The sequence below is a fragment of the Galeopterus variegatus genome, unplaced genomic scaffold, assembly GCF_000696425.1.
Source record: "Galeopterus variegatus unplaced genomic scaffold, G_variegatus-3.0.2 Scaffold1785, whole genome shotgun sequence".
Lineage (NCBI taxonomy): Eukaryota > Metazoa > Chordata > Mammalia > Dermoptera > Cynocephalidae > Galeopterus > Galeopterus variegatus.
In genome coordinates this window covers 107,671-117,304 of record NW_007727896.1, presented here as the reverse complement: position 1 = coordinate 117,304, position 9,634 = coordinate 107,671, and positions in this window count along the sequence as shown.

Here is a 9,634-nt window from a genome sequence, read left to right as displayed (position 1 = left end):
TTTCATTCTTTTTTTTTGGCAGAGAAGTATTCCATGGTGTATATATGCCACATTTTCCTTATCCAGATGTCTGTTGATGGACATTTAGGTTGCTCTCATTACTTGACTATTGTAAATAGAGCTGTGATGAACATGGGAGTGCAGGTATCCTTTTGACAAGATGATTTCCAGTCCTTTGAGTGCATACCTAGAAGCGGGATTGTTGGATCGCACGGTAGATCTATCTTTACTTGTTTGAGAAACCTCCACACTGTTTTCCATAGTGGTTATACTAATTTACAGTCCCACCAACAGTGTAGGGGAGTTCCCCTTTCTCTACATCCTCACCAGCATTTGTTATTCTCCATCTTTTTGATTATAGCCAGTCTAACTGGGGTGAGGTGAAATCTCAATGTGGTTTTAATTTGCATTTCCCTGATGATTAGTAATGTTGAGCATTTTTTCAAGTGCCTATTGGCCATTTATGTCTTCCTTTGAAAAATGTCTATTCAGCTCCTTTGCCCATTTTTAATTGGATTATTTGTTTTCTTACTGTAGAGCTTTTTGAACTTCTTGTATATTCTGGATATTAATCCCTTGTCAGATGCATAGTTTGCAAATATTTTGTTGTTGTTTCACTCTGATTGTAGGTTGATTGTTTCCTTTGCTGTGCAGAAGCTTATTAGTTTGATATAATTCCATTTATTTATTTTTTCTTGTGTTGCTTATAATTTTGGGCTCTTGTTCAAAATCTCTTTGGCCAGTCCTACTTCCCAAAGTGTTTCCCCTATATTTTCCCTCAGTAGTTTTACAGTTTCAGGTCTTCTAATTAAATATTTAATCCATTTTGAGTTGACTTTGGTATATGGTGAGAGATGCAGGTCTAGTTTCATTCTTCTGCATGTGGATATCCAATTTTCCCAGCACAATTTATTGAAGAGGCAATAAAAATTTACAGTTACCCAGTGTAAGTTTTTGTTGCCTTTTTCTTTTTCTTTCTTTTTTTATTTTTAAAAAGATGACCGGTAAGGGGATCTCAACCCTTGCCTTGGTGTTGTCAGCACCACGCTCAGCCAGTGAGCTAACTGGCCATCCCTATATAGGATCCGAACCCACGGCCTTGGTGTTATCAGCACTGCACTCTCCCGAGTGAGCCACGGGCCGGCCCTTGTTGCCTTTTTCAAATATCAGTTGGCTATAAGTCTGTGGGTTGATTTTTGGGTTCTCTATTCTGTTTCACCAGTCTGAGTGCCTATTTTTATGCTAGTACCATGCTGTTTTGGTTACTATAGCTTTGTAGTATAATTTGAAGTCAGGTAGTATTATGCCTCCAGCTTTATTTATTTATTTAATTTTGCTCAGGATTGCTTTGGCTATTCAGAGTCTTTTGATGTTCTATATGAACATTAAGATTGTTTTTTTTTTCTGTTTCTGTGAAGAGCATCATTGAAATTTTAATGGGGATTGCATTGAATCTGTAGATCACTTTGGGTAGTATGGACATTTTCACAATGTTAACTTTTCTAATTCAAGAGCATGGATTATCTTTCCATCTTTTAGTGTCTTCTTTAATTTCTTTCAGCAGTGATTTGTAGTTCTCATTGTAGAGATCTTTCATCTCCTTGGTTAAATTGATTGCTAGGTATTTTATTTTGTGTGTGTGATTGTTGTAAATAGGCTTACTTTCTTGATTTCTCTTTCTGTTAATTCATTGTTGGAGTATATAAATGCAACTGACTTGGGGGCATTGATTTTGTATCCTGCAAACTTACTAAAAGCATTAATCAGCTCTAAGAGTTTTTTGATAGTCTTTAGGTTTTTCTATATATAAGATCATGTCATCTGCAAATAGGGACAGTTTTACTTCATCTTTTTCCTCTCTGGATGCCATCTCCTGTGTGATTGCTCTAGCTAGTACCTCCACTACTATATTAAATAGAAGTGGTGAGAGTGGGCATCCTTGTCTTGTTCCTGTTCTTAAAGGAAAAGCCATCAGTTTTTCCCCATTTAGGATGATATTGGGAGTGGGATTGTCATAGATGGCTTTTATTGTGTTGAGATACTTTCCTTCTATACCTAATTTGCTGAGAGTGTTTATCATGAAGTGATGTGGAATTTTGCTTAATGCTTTTTCTGCATCTGTTGAGATAGTCATATGGTTTTTGTTCTTGATTTTGTTGATGTGGGGTATCACACTTATTGATTTGCATATGTTGAACCATCCTTGCATCTTTGGGATGAATCTCATTTGGTCATGGTGTATAATTTTTTTAATGTGTTGCTGTATTGTGATTGCTAGTATTTTATTGAGGAATTTTGTTCTATGTTCATAAGAGACATTAGTCTGTAGTTTTCTTTTTTTGTTGTATTTTTGTCTGGTTTTTTCATGAAGGAGATACTGACCTCATAGAATGAGTTTGGCAAAGTAGCCTCTGTTTCAATTTTTTGGATTAGTTTGAAGATAACTGGAATAATTCCTCTTTAAAGCCTTGGTAGAACTCAGCAGTAAAGCCATCTGGTCCTTGGCTTTTCTTTGTTAGGAGTCTGTTGATTACTGCCTCCATCTTGTTGCTAGGTATTGGTCTGTTCAGATTTTCCATGTCTTCTTGGCTCAGTCTTGTTAGTTTGTATGTGTCCTGAAATTTGGCCATTTCCTCCAGGTTTTCATATTTGTTGGTATATAGGTGTTTGTAACAGTCTCTAATAATTTTTTGTATTTTTGTGGTATCAGTTGTAATGTCTCCTTTTTCATTTCCTATTTTTGTAATTTAGGTGTTCTCCCGCCCTCTTTTTTTTAAATTTATTTTTTTAACGTAGCTAAAGGTTTGTCTATTTTGTTTATCTTCTCAAAAAAAAAAACCCACAAAATTTTGTCTCATTGATCTTTTGTATTGCTTTTTGTATCACTTTTTCTAATCTTAATTATTTCTTTCCATCTGCTAACTATGGGATTGGATTGGCCTTGTTTTGCTAGTTCTTTTAGGTGTAGGGTTAGGTGGTTTACTTGAAGTCTTTCTATTTATTTTTATGTAAGCATTTATTGCCATAAACTTCCCTCTTAGTACTGCGTTAGTTGTATACCACATATTTTGATATGATGTGTCTTTATTTTCATTGTTTTCTAGAAATTTTTTAATTTCCTACTTAATTTCTTCTTGGACCCATAGGTCATTCAGAAGCCTGTTGTTTAATTTCAATATATTTGCATGTAGTCCTAAGTTTTGCTTGTTATTAATTTCTAGTTTTAATCCATTGTGCTCTGAAAAGACACTTCAGATGATTTAGATTTTTGTAAAGTCATTGATACTTAATTTATGGCCTAATATGTGCTCTATCCTGGAGAATGTTCTGTGTACTGATGAGAAGAATGTATATTTTATTATTGTTGGATGAAATGTTCTGCAGATATCTGCCAGGTCTAATTGGTCTGACGTGTCATTTAAATCCTGTGTTTCTCTGTTGACTTGTTGCTCAGATGATCTGTCCAATGATGAGAGGGGAATGTTCAGGTCTGCCACTATTATCATATTGGAGTCTATCTCTTTCTTTAGGTCTAATAGTGTTTGCATTATATATCTGGGTGCTCCAGTGTTGGGTGCATAAATAGTTATGATTGTTATGTCTTCTTGCTAGATAGATCCCTTTATAATTATATAGTAGCTTTGTCTCTCTTTATGGTTTTTCGTTTAAAGTCTATTTTATCTGATATAAGAATAGCTACTCCTGGTCATTTTTGGTTTCCATTTGCATGGTATATCTTTTTCCATCCCTTCACTATCAATCTGTGTATATCTTTAACAGTGAGATGAGTCTCTTGAAGACAGCATATAGTTGGATATTGCTTTTTGATTCAATCTATCAGCCTGTGTCTTTTGAGTGTGGTGTTTAATCCATTTACATTTAGGGTTGTTACTGAGAGGTATTGTCTTATATTATGGCTTTTTGTTTAGATACTTTAACATTTGTTCCTTTCTTATCCTTTGACTATTGGTCATCAATGTTGGTGGTGGTTTTTTTGAGGTGGTAAGATTTAGTTTCTTTTGTCTTTCTCATTTGCATCTGTGTTTTACTAGTGGATTTTGTTCTTACTTGTGCATTAATGGTAGTGATTATTATTTTCAGGTTCAAGGTGCAGGACTCTCCTGAGGATTTCTTGTGGGCTGCTCATGTGGTGTTGAACTCCCACAATTTTTATTTGTCTGGGAATTATACTGTTTCTCCCTCATTTCTGAAGGAGAGCCCTGCTATGGACAGTATTCTTGGCTGGCATTTTTTCTTTTAGTATTTTGAATATGTCATCCCATTTTCCTCTTACCTATAGCGTTTCAGTTTAGAAGTCTGCTGTTAGTCTGATGGGGGCTCCCTTGTAAGTGACTTGACACTGTTCTCTTGCTGCTTTTAGGATACTCTCTTTGTCATTGAGCTTTGCCAGTCTGACTATAATGTGTCTCAGAGAGACTGTTTTTGAATTTAATCTGTTTGGGGATCTTTGAGCTTCCTGTATCTAAAGGTCTGTGTCTCTTTCTATGCCTGGGAAGTTTTCCCTTTATTATTTCATTGAATACATTTTCAATGTCTTTACCTTTCTCCTCCCTTTCAGAAACACCCACGATTCAGATGTTTGTGCACTTAAGATTGTTGGCTAGCTCTCTTAGACATTCTTCATTTTTTAAAATTCTTTTTTTCTTTTTTTTAGTCTGCTTTGGTTATTTCATAAAGACCATCTTGAAGTTTGGGATTTCTTTCTTCTGTTTGTTCTAATCTGCTGCTTGTGCACTTAAGATTTTTGGCTAGCTCTCTTAGACATTCTTCATTTTTTTTAAATTCTTTTTTTCTTTTTTTTAGTCTGCTTTGGTTATTTCATAAAGCCCATCTTCAAGTTTGGTATTTCTTTCTTCTGTTTGTTCTAATCTGCTGCTTCAGCTTTTAGTTGTGTTTTTTATTTATTGAATGTGTCTTTCAGTCCCAGGAGTTCTGCTACATTCTTTTCTGAGGTATTAATCTCTTTGTAAATTTCTTCCTTCACATCCTGGATATTTTCTCTCATTTCATTGTGTTGTTTTAAAGAGTTCTTTCTTATCTCATTGAGTCTCCTTAAGATAGTTACTTGGAATTCCTTTTCAGTCATTTCAAGGGTTTCCTGGTCTATAGGATCTGGAACTTGAGAGTTGCTGATTCCTTTGGTGGTGTCATATTTTTTGATTTTTTCATATTTCTAGTATCCCTACATTGATTTCTGAACATCTGGCATATCAATTGCTTCTTCTAGTCCTCTGGAATGGACTTTGAGGAGAAAGACTTCTTCCTCCTTTTCCAGGTTCCTCCAGTGTTTGTCCTTGTGTCAAAGAAGTTAAATATGTGGTGGACCAACTGCATGGTAGTCACAGATGTTTTTAAGGCAGCAAGCTGTCCTGGTAACAGAAATAGCTGTTGTGGTGGATACTGTGGACCACCTCCGTGAAAGCTGTGCAATGCCTTGTGGTGGTGATGGATAGTTTTGCCCAGCCCATGTGCTGCTCGGGGAGTTGGGCGGTGGGCTGGCTGGGTCTTCCACCTGCCTGTCTGGTGTCTCCCTCATCGGTGGTGGCTAAATGAGATTATTAAGGAAGCCATTTCACTGTGTACACTCCAAAAACAAACACATTAATCTAGCCTATTGTGGAAGGGAGGAGAAACATGTAGCTCAACCTGGTGCTCTAAAATAGTATCAATTCTTACTTTATATTCAATTTTTACACTCAAAACATGAAAAATAATATGGATAAGTGATTTCTAGGAATTTTAGATGTATATATTAGCAATTTAAAAATCCAATTCAAAATAATGTTCTTCAATATTATATTTTCCAGCATTCTTTTAAAAATGCAATTATTTTCTGTTTCTAAACATAATGTTTGGGCAAAAATGTAGTGCCCATTCAATGCTTTTGAATCTTGTTCAATTTTTAAAATAATCTATGAATGGCTAATTCCCAAAATCTTATTTTGCCTTTATCCATAGAAAATCTATTATGCATATCTTATTTCAAAACTCTAATGATACATGAAAATTGTTTAAGAGCATAAACCAAAAGCATGACACACGAGTAGATTCTCATTAAGACTATTAGAAGACTAATAGAAATCATTTCTACAGATCTCTCAACCAAAATTATTTCTTGATTCATGAATTTTTTTTCAGAATTCTTTGCATGAAGATTTTTGCTAGTGGCTTAATAGAGAACATTGTGTAGGGGGAATAAATGGCTGCCTTGAAACTGCTACCTAGAGTAAATATTTACAAACCTGCCAACTTGGCATTGATTTTTATAGAGTGAGTGAAAACAGGAAATCCAAAGCCTGTCTTTTTCTTCTGCACAAAAAATATTTGCAGTAGAGACTTTCCACAGAGAAGTTGCCTAATATATCCAAGTAAAATGAGATGTGTGCAGTGTTTTACTGCTTTATATGGTAATCCCTCCACAAAAATAAAAAGATCTACCATAGAAGAAATTACAGGTTTTGAAAGTTTTCTTTAATTATATACCTTATGTCACTTTTATGTATAATACATTATAAACCAGTCTATATATTATAGAAAATGTACACTTCAAACTTATGAGTAAATACAGTCCATTCTACAAGTTCCATTTTACAATAGTAATAAATGCCTACATGATTTATAGAGTGTGCATGAAGTAAATAAGCCCCAAAGAAGTCACTTAAAATCCTCTATTCAAATCTATATTTTAAAAGGCTGCAGTTAGCTATTAATATTGTTATCTTAATTTGATTTTTTGCTTTAGGAAATTAAATGAGAGAGTAGATGATCTTATGAGCTTTTTCTTCTTGGCCAGAACTACCACTATATGCAACACACGTACAAAAATCAACTCCCAGTGCCATCTGTAAGAAAACAGCTTAAGGAGAGCTAAAAATTTTAATTTCCCAATGCCACTATCATGCTGCAGCTGTAGGAACAACCCTAAGCTTTTGTAAAGCTACTCAGCTTGCTTTTGTTTCCAAGTATTGGCATAACCTACCATTCAAGGGAGGTGAACTTAGTATCATAAATGTGAAGTAGTGTTTTATGGCTTTCTCCTGCCTTTAAGTAAGATTAAGAATCGATAATCTTCTATATACACTAAGAGATACAATAGACTGGCATAGCCACATGGTGCTTCATCACAGATTTTGCATACTTACTTTTAGAATTATCAACCAAACAATATGTGGGAGTTTGCTTTGTAATGTATTTTTAAAGGATATTTAACAGAGGGTTGCTTCTACTTCTCCCTTATGCCTAGCATACAATCTGTTGCCATGTCTGGTAGATTTTACCTCTAAAATAACTTCTGCCTGCTTTCACTACTGCAATACCAGAAATTTTGAAATTACTCCCTTTATTACATTGTGAGGGTTGTCATAACAAAGTACCATAAACTGGGTAGCTTAAACAACAGAACTTTATTTTCTCATAGTTCTGGCATCTGGAAGTCCAAGATCAAGGTGTCAGCAGGTTTGGTTTGTTCTCTACTTGTATTACAGATGGTTGCCTTCTTGCTATGTCCTCACATAGTCTTTCCTCTATGTTTGTGTGCCTTTGGTGTACATTACTGTATGTACAAATTTCCTCCTCGTGTAAGGACACTAGTCAAATTGTGTTAGTCTCCCCTCCACCAACAGCCTCATTTTAACTTAATCATCTTTTTAAAGGCTCTCTCTTCAAATACAGTCACATTCTGAGGTACTGGGGATTAAGGCTTTAACATACAAATTTTGGGGGAGCACAATTCAGTTCATAACACTCCTTAAATTTCTCTTTACTTCAAACCATTTTTCCTACCAAACTTTTCTACTTCTGACAAGTATGTCTCTGACCACATCTTTCTTTTCCTGAATAATTTTCCATGAATCCACTATCTTCAAAAAGAAGTCCAAATTTATAGCCTGGCATTCATGGCCTTTTACTTCCCAGTTGACCTTTTCAACCACAATAGCACTTTTACGTTACGATTAGCCTAACTTAAAATATCAGTCTTCCTTCTGCTCAGGCAGAAACATCCTACGTCCAAGATTCTGCCCGTCATTGTTCCCAACTCAGATGCTGGCACCTAGACCAAATATTCATGAACCCCTCCTTGTAGAACATATCAAATGACACTTGAGAAACACTCATACTCCCCATTTTTTAGTAATGATCTCCTCTACCTATAATTTCACTCAAAATCCCAAGAGGCTTTGTGGAAATTCCCTGCCCTAGTTCTTCATCAATGCGCTTACAGTGGGCTGACCACGAACCTTCTGAACTCATATATGGACACAGGATTCAGGTTTGGCCAATGATTGTCTTCCAGTTCCCAGGCTATAGGTATTGTTTAAAGAATACACATTAACTGATGATATCTAGAATTTCTGCTGGGATACCAGAAAAGAGAAGCTCTTTTAGTTAGGGATGTTAAGTTAGTAGAAACAAACCCGAGGCTACTGGTACATTGTCACCCAGCAAGATAAATAAAAAGAAATTAAACATGGGAATAGCTTATTTAACTGCAATACGTCAGTGATTCAGAACAACTTTAAATGCAACCAAAGGGAGTATATTATTTGCAAAGGTATGACTAATAGCTTACTTCTTTTCAGAACAATAGAAACAATGGAGTTATATCATTAAGGTGTTAAGAAAAATAACTATCTACTTCAAATTTTATACAGAGCTAAAGCAGGAGTAGGGAACAGAATTGAAAAGTTGTCACACACATAATGGTCAAAACAATTTACCACCTACAAACCTGTAAGAAAGAACTTCTAAAGGATTTGCTTTATCCAGAGGAAATGATCCACAAGTTAAAGGAAAGAAGAGAAGACAAAATAGTAAAACAGAAAAAAATTCAATAAAATTTGTTCATAAATCTAATAAATGTGGAACTAAAATTATATCTGTTAATAACAATGATGGTAGTGATGGACAGGTCACTCTGAAATAATGTATGTGAGTGTAAACTGAAACAACCACGAAGAAAAACCATTTGGCAATATCTACTAATGCTGAATATAAGTGTATCCTATGACCTAGAAATTTCTAGGTACACAAATGACAGAAATACATACATGTTTTTATCAAAGAAATGCCTCATAATATTCATAGCAGTGCTGTTAATATCACAAAACCAGAAATAAGTCTAATATCCATCCATAGTAAAGTGGATAAATAAATTGTGGCATATTAATACAATGAAATATTATACATCCATGAGAATAAACTAATAATAAACACAACAATGTGGATGAATCAAAAGGAGTCAAGCACCAAAGAACACATGCTAAAAGATTCTACTTAAATGAAGATCAGCTATAGGTAAAAAAAAATCTATGGGATTAGAAGTCAGGGTAGTGTTGGGCCGGCCCAGTGGTGCACTGCTACAGTGCACCGTTTGGGAGTGCGGCTGCGCTCCCGCCGAGGGTTCGGATCCCACGTACAGACCGGCTGCTCACTGGCTGAGAGAGGTGTGGGCGCAACACCGAGGGTTGCGATCCCGTTGCCAGTCCTGGTCTGGTACGGGCGCGACACTGAGGGTTGCGATCCGTTGCCGGTCACGAAAAAAGACAAAAAGGAAAAAAAAAAAAAAAAAAAAAGAAGCCAGGGGGGGGTCATTTTTGGGGGTCAGGGAGAAACT